This window comes from Doryrhamphus excisus, chromosome 4 (genome assembly GCF_030265055.1).
Source record: "Doryrhamphus excisus isolate RoL2022-K1 chromosome 4, RoL_Dexc_1.0, whole genome shotgun sequence".
NCBI classification, from domain to species: domain Eukaryota; kingdom Metazoa; phylum Chordata; class Actinopteri; order Syngnathiformes; family Syngnathidae; genus Doryrhamphus; species Doryrhamphus excisus.
The window spans coordinates 22,205,284-22,221,819 of NC_080469.1; positions in this window are offsets into that span (position 1 = coordinate 22,205,284).

Below are 16,536 nucleotides of genomic sequence, written 5' to 3' on the forward strand. Positions count from 1 at the left end.
ACACAATGGGCCCTAATAAAAAAAATCAATTAAATATAAATATAAAATTAATAATAACGAAAAAAAAATTATTATATAAATATAGTTTTATAGTAAATATAGTTTTATTATTATTTATTCAATAATATAATATATATAGTCATACAAATAAAATAATAGTAGTAATTATTACAATTATTCATACAATATACATAATAAACCCATAATAATAATAATAAACACAATGGGCCCTAATAAAAATCTGTTAAATATAAATATAAAATTAATAATAATGAAATAAAAAATATAATAATATATTTGCATTATTATAAATATTATAATGATGATTTTTGATACTCTTTTGTAGTGCAGGTAGTATTATACGGTGAATATTGATACTTATTGTAATACTTATGATATGTTTAAAGGCCATACTGATGTTCTACTCACTAGATGGTGTACGTCTTGTCTTGGCAGCCATTTTGGTGTCCTCATGTGCCCCCCCCCCAAGTCAGGATGCTCTCCTCCCCTCCGCCACGATGGTGTTTGATGGGCGGCTTGAAGCGAGCATGTTCCCATCAAGATGGCTGCATGTGCCCCTCACATGGGGCGCCTTTGCATATCTATGGAGCCCGATAGTACACACACACACACACACACACACAAATAATGACTTACGTACGGCGCGGGGCCAACTTGCACCTCTCGTTGCCGTGGCAACCAGGGAACCTGATTTTTTTCTTTTTTTTTCTTTCTTTTTTGTCCGAGCACTCGCTCACATCCTGTGGGTTATTCACTTGTTTATTCATTCATCGCCTCTTTTTACGCACAACTCCTCCACCCGCTTTTCAAACCGGTTCAATTCCCACCTCTCGTCCAATGAGATGCCCTCTTTTTTCAACATGCACATGCAAATGAGGCCGGCTCACACCAATTAAAAGCCACTGAATAACTAACATTCTTGATGTGACCTCAGCAGGTCGCTGGATGATGCTGGAATAGACTACACACTCATTGGCAGGGGATTGGATTACATACTTTACTGCAGTGGTGGTCAAACTTTTTTTCCACCAAGGGCAACGTATTGAAAAAACAAACAACCATTCACACTCACATTCATACCTATGGACAATTTGGAGTCGCTAATTAACCTAGCATGTTTTTGGAATGTGGGAGGAAACCGGAGTACCCGGAGAAAACCCAGAGATGGCCGAGGGTGGAATTGAACTCGGGTCTCCTAGCTGTGAGGCCTGCACGCTAACCACTAGTCCATCGTGCAGCCTGGTTTAAGTTACATTAATTCATTCATCTTCTACCGCTTATCCTCACGAGGGTCGCGAGGGGGGTGCTGGAGCCTATCCCAGCTGTCTTCAGGCGAGAGGAGGCGGGGTACACCCTGGACTGGTAGCCAGCCAATTACAGGGCACATATAGACAAACAACCATTCACACTCACATTCATACCTATGGACAATTTGGAGTCGCCAATTAACCTAGCATACCCAGAGAAAACCCAGACATGGCCGAGGGTGGAATTGAACTCGGGTCTCCTTGCTGTGAGGCCTGCATGCTAACCACTCATACACCGTACAGCCTGGTTTAAGTTACATTCATTCATTCATCTTCTATTGCTTAGGTGCTGGAGCCTATCCCAGCTGTCTTCGAGCGAGAGGCGGGGTACACCCTGGACTGGTGGCCAGCCAATCACAGGGCACATATAGACAAACAACCATTCACACTCACATTCATACCTATGGACAATTTGGAGTCGCTAATTAACCTAGCATGTTTTTGGAATGTGGGAGGAAACCGGAGTACCCGGAGAAAACCCATGCATGCACGAGGAGAACATGCAAACTCCACACAGAATTGAACCCTGGTTTTAGCTGTGAGGTCTGCTCGCTAACCACTTGATCACAGTGCAGCCAAGAAACATAGTTATGCAAAGAAATAATTTGATAAACATTATTTTTATATAATCATTTATATAATCATATAATCATAATAATTATTATATAATCATTATATCCGATAATTATTGGTACCGATAATTATGTCCCGTTATCAGCATAAAAGTAAGAGATATGGTATGTGTGATCCAAGATGGCGGCGTAAACAAAGCCGGTATTTTGGACACTAAACAAAGCCAACGCAAAACATTTGGTTGTTAACCAAAAAAGGCACTAACCAGGGCGGATGTTAACCGAGTCACTTTGCCAACTATTGGCTTGGGAAAAAGTTGTTCCCTGAAGGTTAAACTTTTGTTGTCATGAAACCTAGAAGATTCCTGCTCCCCTCCCCCGGCCCTCACTTTCCTCTCCAGGGTGTATCACATTATCATTGGCTAGCAAAGCTTCCAAACAGGAAGTACTGTATATGCAGTATAAGCTGCAGCATAGACACTTTGGAAGTCACATCCACTCGAACCCACCGTGAGGAGGCGACATGGCCGATGTGTCAATGAGTGGATAGACGCCAGCCAGGCCAAACCGCCGTGACCTTCAAGTTATATGGGGCTACTTTACACGCCATTTCACCGCCAGCGTAATAGCGGCAAAAGCCCTGCTGATGGGACGCCATGAAGACGTGGAGGCAGACAGAGTGGAGCAAACACAAATGGCCACCCGAGGACCGTAAATCTATTCAAGACCATAACCAACCTAGTCTGGATTTCTATTTAACCGCCATACTGTATTTTTTTTTTTTTTTTTTACCAATGCACATTTAATTTGTAAAATTATTTTATTGTTTTTATTGACTTTTTCCCTTCAATGTCTGCTTTAATATCTTCTTAATATTTTGATTACAATTTGTTATTGATTTTTTTCCATCCTATTTAGTATTTATTTTTATTTTTAAATTTAGATGTTTATAATTTTTTTTTGAAATTTTTCCAATATTTGAAAGTTAGTTGAATATATTTGACATTTTTATTATTTTTATTTTTAAATTTAATATGTTTATAAATTTTTTTTGAATTTATTTTCTCACCTAAAATTCTTCTTTGTTTAGTATTTCAAATTTTATTGAATGTATGTGTTCCTGCATCCAAAAAGTATCTGTATTTTCTGCCTTAAATTTTTTTTTCCAATATTTGAAAGTTAGTTGAATAAATTTTAAATTTTCATTATTATTATTTTTTAATTTAGTACGTTTATAAAATTGTTTTTAAATTTATTTTCTCACCTAAAATTCTTCTTTGTTTAGTATTTCAAATTGTATTGAATGTAATATATTTAAGATTTTATCGGTTATCCTTTTTGGTCTGTACTTTCTGCCTTAATTTTTTTTTCCTGTACTTTCTGCCTTAAATTTTTTTTCCAATATTTGAAAGTTAGTTGAATAAATTTTGACATTTTTATTATTTTTATTTTTAAATTTAGTATGTTTATTATTTTTTGTTTAATTTATTTTCTCACCTAAAATTATTCTTTGGTTAGTATTTCAAATTTTATTGAATGTAATATATTTAAGATTTTATTTATTCATCCTTTTTGGTCTGTACTTTCTCTCTCAAATTTTTTTTAAATATTTGAAAGTTAGTTGAATATATTTTACATTTTTATTATTTTTATTTTTAAATTTAGTATGTTTATAATTATTTTTTTGAATTTATTTTCTCACCTAAAATTCTTCTTTGTTTAGTATTTCAAATTTTATTGAATGTAATATATTTAAGATTTTATCGGTTATCCTTTTTGGTCTGTACTTTTTTTTCCAATATTTAAAAGTTAGTTGAGCATATTTGACATTTTTATTATTTTCATTTTTAAATTTAGTATTATTATAATTATTTTTTGAATTTATTTTCTAACCTAAAATTCTTTTTCATTTAGGATTTCAAATTTTATTGAATGTAATATATTTAAGATTTTATCGGTTATTCCTTTTGGTCTGTACTTTCTGCCTTATTTTTCTTCCCAATATTTGAAAGTTAGTTGAATAAATTTTGACATTTTTATTATTTTTATTTTTAAATATAGTATGTTAATTATTTTTTGTTTAATTTATTTTCTCACCTAAAATTCTTCTTTGGTTAGTATTTAAAATTTTATTGAATGTAATATATTTAATATTTTATTTATTTATCCTTTTTGGTCTGTACTTTCTGCCTTAAATTTTTTTCCAATATTTGAAAGTTAGTTGATTATATTTGACATTTTTATTATTTTTATTTTTAAATTTAGTATGTTTGGTTTTTTTTTATTTTTCTCACCTAAAATTCTTCTTTGTTTAGTATTTCACATTTTATTGAATGTAATATATTTAAGATTTTATCGGTTATTCTTTTTCATCCGTACTTTCTGCCTTACATTTTTTCCCCCAATATTTGAAAGTTAGTTGAATATATTTGACATTTTTATTATTTTTATTTTTAAATTTAGTATGTTTATAATTTTTTTTAAAATTTATTTTCTCACCTAAAATTCTTCTTTGTTTAGTATTTCAAATTGTATTGAATGTAATATATTTAATATTTTATTTATTTATCCTTTTTGGTCTGTACTTTCTGCCTTAAATTTTTTTTCCAATATTTGAAAGTTAATTGAATATATTTGAAGTTTTAGCTACATTAATATATTTGAGATTTTACTATGTTGGGGTTTTTTTTTTTAACTTTTTTGGTCCGTGCATGTAGTAAGTATGTGTCCATGTACATGCATTTACAGTATCACAAGTTAATTTGTTACTACATTAGATAGGACAATGAGATACTACTAAAACTGTCACTTGTGAGACGTTTGATGGACAGATCCATTTAAGAAAAGAAGATTCTTCAACGGTGGCCGGCCACTCCAGCAATTCTTCAACATATTCTTTGGTTTTAGAGGCTCTGTGGTTCTCCTGAACCCGGCTATCCTCGTATATTTTCCCTGATGCTAACAGCTAAATATAGTACTGCAATACCAGCCTCTAAATGAAGACAAATACAATGCATACTATGTGATACATACAGTATGCAACACGTTGTTTTGTCATAACGGCGCTCACTTCCTGCATCCAAAACAAATCAACATTTAGGCCCTAATTAGTCACTGTGACCGTCATCATGAATCTCACACACACACACACACACACACACACACACACACACACACACACACACACACACACACACACACACACACACACAGAGTGGTGCCCCCTCAGGATGAGTCAATTGGTAAGCGCCCTAAGAAGAAGTGTTTTGAATTGATTATCACAGTGGGTGGAATAATTGAGTTGTTTTCATCGCAGATACAGTACGTGAAGTATGGCGTGCATGAAAGAGGAGATGGTGAACATTGAGGTACACGTGAAGAACAACAAGAGGAGAAGAGGAGGAGGAGAATTCCAAAAAGAAGGTATTTGAGATCTATCAGTGTGGGAAAAGGTTATAAAACAATTTCTAAAACTTTGGGACTCCAGCCAACTACAGTGAGAGCCATTATTCACATAGCGCAAAAATATGGATCAGTAATGAACATTCCCAGGAGTGGATGGCCGACCAAAATGCCCCCAAGGACTCATTCAAGAGGTCACAAAAGACACACAACAACATCCAAAGAACTGCAGGACTCACTTGCCTCAGTTAGGGTCAGTGTTCATGTGAAAGACAGCATGGCAGAGTTCCAAGATCAAAACCATTGCAAATAAAATGAACATTAGGGATCGTCTCAATTTTGCCAGAAAACATCTCGATGATCCCAAAGACCTTTGAGAAAATAGTCTGACTAAACAAAGCTGAACTTCTTGGATAATCTGGCGTAAAATTAAAGCCACTTTTCAGAAAAAAAGCCATCACAACAGTAAAATATGGTGGAGGTAGTGTGATGGTCTGGGGCTGTATTGCTGCTTCAGGACCTGGAAGACTTGCTGTGATAACCAAAAGCTGAACTTTTTGGATAATTTGGAATAAAGTAAAGCCACTTTTCAGAAAAAAAAAACATCCCAACAGTAAAATATGGTGGCGGTAGTGTGATGGTCTGGGGCTGTTTTGCTGCTTCAGTACCGGGAAGACTTGCTGTGATAAACAAAACCTGAAATTTTTGGATAATCTGATGTAAAAGTAAAGCCACTTTTCAGAAAAAAGCCATCTCGACAGTAAAATATGGTGGAGGTAGTGTGATGGTCTGGGGCGGTTTTGCTGCTTCAGGACCTGGAAGACTTGCTGTGATAAACAAAAGCTGAAAAATTTTGGATAATGTGATGTAAAAGTAAAGCCACTTTTCAGAAAAAAGCCATCCCAACAGTAAAATATGGTGGAGGTAGTGTGATGGTCTGGGGCTGTTTTGCTGCTTCAGGACCTGAAAGACTTGCTGTGATAAACAAAAGCTGACATTTTGGATATTCTGGCATAAAAGTAAAGCCGCTTTTCAGAAAAAAAAGCCATCCCAACAATAAAATATGGTGGAGGTAGTGTGATGGTCTGGGGCTGTTTTGCTGTTTCAGGACCTGGAAGTCTTGTTGTGATAAACAAAAGCTGAACTTTTTGGATAATCTGGCATAAAAGTAAAGCCACTTTTCAGAAAAAAGCCATCTCGACAGTAAAATATGGTGGAGGTAGTGTGATGGTCTGGGGCTGTTTTGCTGCTTCAGTACCCGGAAGACTTGCTGTGATAAATGGAAGCATGAATTCTGCCGTCAGGCCAACAATTCTGCAAAGACGAGTGGTCCAAAATTGCTCCATAGCTTTGTAAGAGACTCATTGCAAGTTATCACAAACGCTTGATTGCAGTTGTTGCTGCTTAAGGGTGGCTCAAACTTTTATTAGCTTTAGGGGGCAATCACTTTTTCCAGCTTTCATTGAAAAACCGCATTTTGTGTTCAGTTGTGTTGTCATTAACTGCTCCGCAGAGGCCTCTTGAGGTTCAAACCCTCAACGGCACCACTGGTCCACTTTACCAAGACCACAAGTCCCTGCTGCCAACACTATGACACAGCAACAAGGGCACAGTACATTACAGTACATTACAGTACATTACAGTACATGTCATTCATAGCAAGGCAAACTTGGTGCCTGACTACTGGGACTACATTATTGATGGTCTTGTATATGTTGCCTCTCTCTGCCCCCCCCTCCGCCCCCTTAAAAGCATTTAGCAATCTGGCAATTAGTTAGAGCTTAATGTGGGATGTCAAAACAGCGCTATTGATCCGAGCAGCAACAATTGATCAGTCAACTCATTACGTTAGCTGGCGCTAGGCCGTCATAAACACTTCGCCCGAGACTCCATCAAAAGCCCATCCGTTTGCTCGCTCCCTCGCCGATAGCCGCGCGCTTTGTCTCCCGATGCTCGATGGCGCTGTCTGCGCCCGCTTTTAATTCGAGCTATCTTTTTTTTTATGCTGTTTATTTTGCCTGTCGTCTTTGCCCTTTATTGGATGGATGCTTTTTTCCTACACCCCCCCCCCCTCCTCCCCTTCCCCCCATACATGCTTCCTTGTTTTTTTCTTGTCCTCATCAATATCGTTGAACAAGATCCGTTCTGGCACGACTGACCTCCTTGCTTGGTTGGATTTAGAAACGATTTCCATCATAGGAAATAATAGAAATTGTCTGTTCCAGGGTCAAACTTTTGCTATAAAGTGTAACAATAAGTCAAACCACTTGAAACAAGCCCAAATTATATTAAAACCAGATGCAGAAAATTCTTCCAATGGGCTTAAGGAGAATTTCTTTGGATAGAACTGGAATATTTCAGTGGTTAGCACGCAGACCTCACAGCTAGGAGACACGGGTTCAATCCCACTCTCGGCCATCTCTATGTGGAATCTGCACGTTCTCCCCGTGAATGCGTGGGTTTTCTCCGGGTATTCCGGTTTTCTCCAACATTCCAAAAACATGCTAGGTTAACATGCTAGTTTTTTTTCTCATGACTTTTAAAGCTGCTTTTCAGAAGAAGAACATCATCCCAACAGTGAAATATGGTGGAGGTAGTGTGGTGGTCTGGGGCTTTTTTGCTGCTTCAGGACCTGGAAGACTTGCAGTAACAAACAAAATCTGAACTTTTTGGATAATCTGGCATAAAAGTAAAGCCACTTTTCAGAAAAAAAGAACATCCCAACAGTAAAATATGGTGGAGGTAGTGTGATGGTCTGGGGCTTTTTTGCTGCTTCAGGACCTGGAAGACTTGCAGTAACAAACAAAATCTGAACTTTTTGGATAATCTGGCATAAAAGTAAAGCCACTTTTCAGAAAAAAAGCCATCCCAGCAGTAAAATATGGTGGAGGTAGTGTGATGGTCTGGGGCTGTTTTGCTGCCTCAGGACCTGGAAGACTTGCTGTGATAAACGAAAGCTGAAATTTTTGGATAATCTGATGTAAAAGTAAAGCCACTTTTCAGGAAAAAGCCATACCGACAGTAAAATATGGTGGAGGCAGTGTGATGGTCTGGGGCTTTTTTGCTGCTTCAGGACCTGGAAAACATGCTGTGATAAACAAAAGCTGAAATTTTTGGATAATTTGATGTAAAAGTAAAGCCACTTTTCAGAAAGAAAACATCCCAACAGTAAAATATGGTGGAGGTAGTGTGATGGTTTGGGGCTGTTTTGCTGCTTCGGGACCTGGAAACAAAATCTGAACTTTTTGGATAATCTGGCAGAAAAGTAAAGCCGCTTTTCAGAAAAAAAGTCATCCCAACAGTAAAATATGGTGGAGGTAGTGTGATGGTCTGGGGCTGTTTTGCTGATCAGTACCTGGAAGACTTGCTGTAACAAACAAAATCTGCACTTTTGGGATAATCTGCCTCTTTTCATTACTCGATAGATATATATTAACTCATTCCAGATACGTATTTATAAGGTGATGATGAAACTCCACAATAGAAGAGAGCATGTTTGGCGCAGTGATCAGTAGTCGGAAAACAGCCCAAAAATGGAATGGAATGGCCTTTATTGTCATTATACAAGAAAAAAAATAATTAATTAAAATTAATTAAAATTAATTAAAATTAATTAAAATTAATTAAAATTAATTCATTCATTTTCTACCGCTTATCCTTCATTCATTTTCTACCGCTTATCCTTACGAGGGTCAAGGGAAGGGGGTTGGGGGGGGTCTTTAACAGGCCCGCGGCCATAATGAAGGCAAGGCAAGGACACGGCAAACAGATCGGCGAATCAAGGAGCCAGGCACCCCCCCCACACACTCCCCACTGGACCCGACCCCAAGAGGAAGGACTGGGAAGGCTGGCTGGAACAAGGACAAAGAGCATAATTAGCTAGTGGAAAAAAAATGACTCTTACGGCCAAGTTTTTTTTTTTTTTTTTTTTTCTCATGACTGCTTGCGTAACTCTTCCACTCCTGAGACGCCGACCATGTGACCATCGACTGTAACTTTGGAAGATACGTATGCTAGCCGAAGCATTTGGACCACTACCTACCTATAGGAGGCGCCACAAAATGGCTCTTCTCATTGAAGATGATCTTATGTATTTTATGAATCTTCATAGAAAATGGCGTCCGAGTCTGCCATGGCGAATAGCAACCTCTTCCTCGCGGGCCCCAACAAGTGTCTTATATTTCCAAGTGATGATTTAGCTCATAAATCTTGATAAAGCCACTGGCTGTTCCGTTTGGCCGGAGCAGGAAACTCGAAGCAAGGAGAGAATGGAGGATGAGGAATGGCTCCCCGTTCACGACGCCGTCCTCTTTTTCTGTCGTTTTCCATTTGGACCGTGTCCTCTGGGAGAGTTCACTCTTGTGTATCAAGAGCACTTTTACAGCCGTGCAATCCTATATTGTTTTGTAATATGCTCCATATTTCTTCAGCTATCATTATAGTGGCGTATTTATCTTTCGGTCCCATTAAACTCCCTTATACAACATTGTAATAACATCGCAATAACAGGTTAAATAAGGTTAAACCCATTTGTTCTGTCAAAAAAATATTACCCAAAAATGTATGATGTTTGAAAAAGAGCTTAAATTATTAATGGAAAACCTGTTTCAGATTTTCTAAAAATGATTTTTACTATTATTAGAGCCCTGGTGACATACAGTAACACCCCTATAGTCACCTTTACACTCATATTACCTAAGCTAGTAGATGTAATCAAAGAAAAAACCCATTTGTTCTGTCAAAAATATTACCCAAAAAATGTATGATGTTTGAAAAAACAGCTTAAATTTTTATAACTAATAATTAGGTCCAGTTAAATTCAATATTAATAAACTAATATTTTCATATTTAAAGCATAGAAAAACTGTTTCAGACTTTCTAATAAATGATTTTTACCATTATGAGAGCCCTCATGACATACAGTAACACCCCTATAGTCACCTTTACCCAAGCTAATACATGTAATAAAACAAAAACCCATTTGTTCTGTCAAAAAAATATTACCCAAAAATGTATGATGTTTGAAAAAACAGCTTAAATTTTTATAACTAATAATTAGGTCAAGATAAATTCCATATTAATAAACTAATATTTTCATATTTAAAGCATAGAAAACCTGTTTCAGACTTTCTAAAAAAGATTTTTACCATTATTAGAGCCCTCTTGACATACAGTAACACCCCTATAGTCACCTTTACACTCATATTAACTAAGCTAGTAGATGAAATCAGACAAATAACCCATTTGTTCTGTCAAAAAATATTACCCCAAACCATCATACATGACAGAATGTATAATGTATAAAAAAACAGCTTAAATTATTAACTAATAATTAGTTCCAGTTAAATTCAATATTAATAAACTAATATTTTCATATTTAAAGCATAGAAAACCTGTTCCAGACTTTCTAAAAAAAGATTTTTACCATAATTAGAGCCCTCTTGACATACAGTAACACCCCTATAGTCACCTTTACACTCATATTACCTAAGCTAGTAGATGTAATCAGACAACAAACCCATTTGTTCTGTCAAAAAAATATTACCCCAAACCATCATACATGACATAATGTATAAAAACCAGCTTAAATTATTAATAACTAATAAGTAATTCCAGTTAAATTCAATAATAATAACTAACATTTTCACATTTAAAGCATAGAAAACCTGTTTCAGACTTTCTAAAAAAGATTTTTACCATTATTAGAGCCCTCATGCCATACAGTAACACCCCTATAGTCACCTTTACACTCACATTACTTAAGCTAGTAGATGTAATCAGACAAAAAAAAAACATTTGTTCTGTCAAAAAAATATTACCCCAAACCATCATACATGACAGAATGTATAATGTATGAAAAAAACAGCTTCAATTATGAATAATAATTCATAATTGCACATACTCCGAAAAGGAGTAGGAAGAAGCAGAGCTAACAGATGCCATATATCACATACAACAACGTAACATTACACTGACTCAGTCCTCGCTGACTCCTGACTCAGTTTACATTGAATATTTCATGTTACAATTCATAATTGCACATACTCCCGAAAAGGAGTAGGAAGAAGCAGAGCTAATAGATGCTATATATCACATACAACAACGTAAAATTACACATTTTGAACATCATGCTTGGTTTTCCTATTCGCTGAAGAAAAGTATGGGTCATTTAGGATGTGTGGTGAAGCCTTTTTAAAAAAAATTGTCCAAAGAGAAACAACGGAGCGACAGGTTTGGTGCTCATCAACAGGCTGTATGGTCACATGACTGCTAGCATCTCTTTAAAATGTCACATTTACATAACAGTGGAGCTCGTTCATTAAATATCGGAAGTTCATTAAACAGAAGTTCTGTTGGGCTTTGAAACCACCATTGCTCACGCTTAAGTTGAAATTCAAATATAAGTATAACATTCCACAAAGACGAAATTAATATTTTCATATTTAAAGCATATAAAACCTGTTTCAGACTTTCTAAAAATGATTTTTACCACTATCAGAGCCCTCTTGACATATAGTAACACCCCTATAGTCACTATTAAACTCATATTACCTAAGTTAGTAGATGTAATCAGACAAAAAACCCATTTGTTCTGTCCAAAAAATATTACCCCAAACCATCATACATGAGAGAATGTATGATTTATGAAAAAACAGCTTAAATTATTAATAACTAATAATTAATTCTGGTTAAATTCAATATTAATAAACTCATATTTTCACATTTAAAGAATTAAAAACCTGTTTCAGGCTTTCTAAAAATGATTTTTACCATTATTAGAGCCCCCTTGACATACAGTAACACCCCTATAGTCACCTTTACACTCATATTAACTAAGCTAGTAGATGTAATCAGACAAAAAACCCATTTGTTTTTTCAAAAAAATATTACCCAAAAATGTATGTTTGAAAAAACAGCTTAAATTTTTATAACTAATAATTACTTCCAGTTAAAGTCAATATTCATAAACTAATATTTTCATATTTAAAGCATATAAAAACTGTTTCAGACTTTCTAAAAATGATTTTTACCACTATCAGAGCCCTCTTGACATATAGTAACACCCCTATAGTCACCATTACACTCATATTACCTAAGCTAGTAGATGTAATCAGACAAAAAAAACATTTGTTCTGTCAAAAAAATATTACCCCAAACCATCATACATGACAGAATGTATGATGTATGAAAAAAACAGCTTAAATTATTAATAACGAATAAGTAATTCCGGTTAAATTCAATAATAATAACTAATATTTTCACATTTAAAGCATAGAAAATCTGTTTCAGACTTTCTAAAAATTATTTTTAGCATTATTAGAGCCCTCTTGACATACAGTAACACCCCTAGAGTCACCTTTACACTCATATTAACTAAGCTAGTAGATGTAATCAGACAAAAAAACAATTTGTTCTGTCCAAAAAAATATTACCCCAAACCGTCATACATGACAGAATGTATGATGTATGAAAAAAAGCTTAAATTATTAATAACTAACAATTAGTTCCGGTTGAATTCAATATTAATAAACTAATATTTTCATATTTAAAGAATAGAAAACCTGTTTCAGACTTTCTAAAAAATGATTTTTTACCATTATTAGAGCCCTCTTGACATACAGTAACAACCCTATAGTCACCTTTACACTCACATTACTTAAGCTAGTAGATGTAATCAGACAAAAAAAAAATGTTCCGTTTTTTTTGTCAAAATTCAAATATAAGTATAACATTCCACAAAGACGACGTTCGAGCTGAAGAAAGGAGGCGAGCAAGGAGGTTTGAGTCCGACAAGTGCGGTCGTGCAAAGCCTCGGTGACGCGGATGCTAACTATAGCCTGTCTCTGCTTTAATTCCACACTAGCATCTCATCTCTAAAAGATGTGAGAGCAGAGAGGAAGAGCAACTGTTGCTGGCAGGAAGTGTGTGATTATTACACAAAGGGCTGCCTTAACACACACACACACACAACACACAACACACAACAGTGGAGTTGGGGTAGAAGAAGACGGCCTAACCGTGATGACGCGTGGCTCAATTAGTCGTCCTCAAAGCAACGGCAGGCAGGTGGTTATTAGTGGTTAATCACCCCCGGCTGCACCTGTGGGTGACATCATCGCCACCACAGGGGGTCGTGTTTCACCGTGTGTGTTTCCACTTCCTGTAGCCTGATGACAATAAGCTGTGGATGCACAGCACCAAACCGTTGCTGTTATGTAGGATTGGGAATGGATGGGAACACTGCCTTTCCGTCTATGATATCAATAATATTTTGATTTGATGTCATCTATTTATTCACCACGTTATTATTATTTATTATTATACAAGAGCCAGGCAATGACATTTCGTTGGCAATTTTTACTGTTGTGTTATTGTGCAATGACAATAAAGAAAGTCTATGTATCAGAAACATAATAGCAAAGCAGGCAAAACATTTTTGCATTATATTTTGCTTGCTTTGCTATTATATTTTTTATATTTTTGCTCTTTACTGTATTTGCTATATTTAAGCGCTGATAAAACATTAAATTATGATAAATTAATTTTTATTTATTATTAAATTATTAAATAAATGTTTCATGTTCATTTTTATTTTTCCGACACAAAATAAGATGGAAAAATAAATAAGCAAATCAAAAAACAAATGAAACAAATTAACTAATTAATTTTTATTTATTATTACATTATTAAATAAATGTTTAATGTTCATTTTTATTTTTCCAAAACAAAATAAGATGGAAAAATAAATAAGCAAATCAAAAAACAAATGAAACAAATTAACTAATTAATTTTTTATTTATTATTAAATTATGAAATAAATGTTTAATGTTCATTTTTATTTTTCGACACAAAATAAGATGGAAAAATAAATAAGCAAATCAAAAAACAAATGAAACAAATTAACTAATTAATTTTTATTTATTATTACATTATTAAATAAATGTTTAATGTTCATTTTTATTTTTCCAAAACAAAATAAGATGGAAAAATAAATAAGCAAATCAAAAAACAAATGAAACAAATTAACTAATTAATTTTTATTTATTATTAAATTATGAAATAAATGTTTAATGTTCATTTTTATTTTTCGACACAAAATAAGATGGAAAAATAAATAAGCAAATCAAAAAACAAATGAAACAAATTAACTAATTAATTTTTATTTATTATTACATTATTAAATAAATGTTTAATGTTCATTTTTATTTTTCCAAAACAAAATAAGATGGAAAAATAAATAAGCAAATCAAAAAACAAATGAAACAAATTAACTAATTAATTTTTATTTATTATTAAATTATGAAATAAATGTTTAATGTTCATTTTTATTTTTCGACACAAAATAAGATGGAAAAATTGAATAAGCAAATCAAAAAACAAATGAAACAAATTAACTAATTAATTTTTATTTATTATTAAATTATGAAATAAATGTTTAATGTTCATTTTTATTTTTCAACACAAAATAAGATGGAAAAATAAATAAGCAAATCAAAAAACAAATGAAACAAATTAACAAATTAAACTTTCATATCAAGGCAGGGGGCCTCAAAGTAGCGTCCCGCGGGCCGCATATGGCCCATGGGCCGTGAGTTTGAGACCCCTGGTATAGAGTATAATGTAGTCATCAATACACACACACACTAAAGTGTACTCTATGCCGTCTTGTGACTTCTACTCTCCCTGTGCAGAGGTGTTTTTATGAACAATAACTCGGTGGGAAAAAAAAAACATTTTAACGACATGAGGGATTTCGGATGTCCTCTCCTGTCCAATTAGCTTCCATAAAGAAGAAAACCTTCAGCCAGCCCGCCTCTAATCTTGCAAAGGCAGTTTTCCTGTTCCTGCGGAGCCCTTGCACTTCTATTAGCATTAATAGGACAGCAGAGATGCGGCGTCACTCAGACACTTCAGCTGGGGAATTAAGTTGAGCATATTTGTGCCGTCTGTTGTCCTGGAGCTGCCTGAGAGTGGACCCCCCCACCCCCCCCCCACCCCTTCTCTAATGTCAACCCATACTTTCTTTGGACAATTAATTACGGGCTGCTTGAGGAAATGATGCAATCATCATTGGCGCCGTGACTTGCGCTGATTGTTTTGTGTACGTGGGCCTCAAAACAACAACAACCCGCATAAGGTTCACACATTAACGGCGACAATTTGAATATGACCACAATGTAGTTCAATTAGTTTGGGTTTTTTTTTTTAGTTTTCCACTTCTAATACTAAACAGTACCAGGTGGCATTGAATGCATCACTTCCAACAGTAAGAAACCTGGAGGAGAATGACCATCTCCTGTATTGACTTGGAAAGAAACTGCTTGGTCCAGGAGGAGGAGTGAAGTACAGTAGTATTTACTTTTCTTTATGCTGGACACATGAAGGAGACAAGTTTTATCCAACAGGAGACTAAGGGCAGAAAGAAAACCAGCCCCTTTCAGCCAACTAGACTGTGGAGTACAATATGTCAATTCAAAAATTATAGTACATCGACATGCAGTACAAGACAACCAAATTTTATCCAAGCGGAGACTGAGGGCAGCAAGAAAATAGCGCACTGCAGAAAAGTGGTGACTACAGAGTAAGGTACAGCAGCATTTACTTCTCTGAATGTTGGACGACAGAAGGAGACAAGTTTTATCCAGCAGGAGACTAAGGGCAGAAAGAAAACCAGCCCCTTTCAGCCAACTAAACTGTGGAGTACAATATGTCAATTCTATATTTATAGTACATCGACATGCAGGACAAGACGACCAAATTTTATCCAAGCAGAGACTGAGGGCAGCAAGAAAATAGCGCACTGCAGAAAAGTGGCGACTACGGAGTAAGGTACAGGAGCATTTACTTCTCTGAATGTTGGACGACAGAAGGAGACAAGTTTTATCCAACAGGAGACTATGGGCAGAAAGAAAACCAGCCCCTTTCAGCCAACTAGACTGTGGAGTACAATATGTCAATATTTATTGTACATCGACATGCAGGACAAGACGACCAAATTTTATCCAAGCAGAGACTGAGGGCAGCAAGAAAATAGCACACTGCAGAAAAGTGGCGACTACGGAGTAAGGTACAGCAGCATTTACTTCTCTGAATGTTGGACGACAGAAGGAGACAAGTTTTATCCAACAGGAGACTAAGGGCAGAAAGAAAACCAGCCCCTTTCAGCCAACTAGACTGTGGAGTACAATATGTCAATTCAATATTTATTGTACATCGACATGCAGGACAAGACA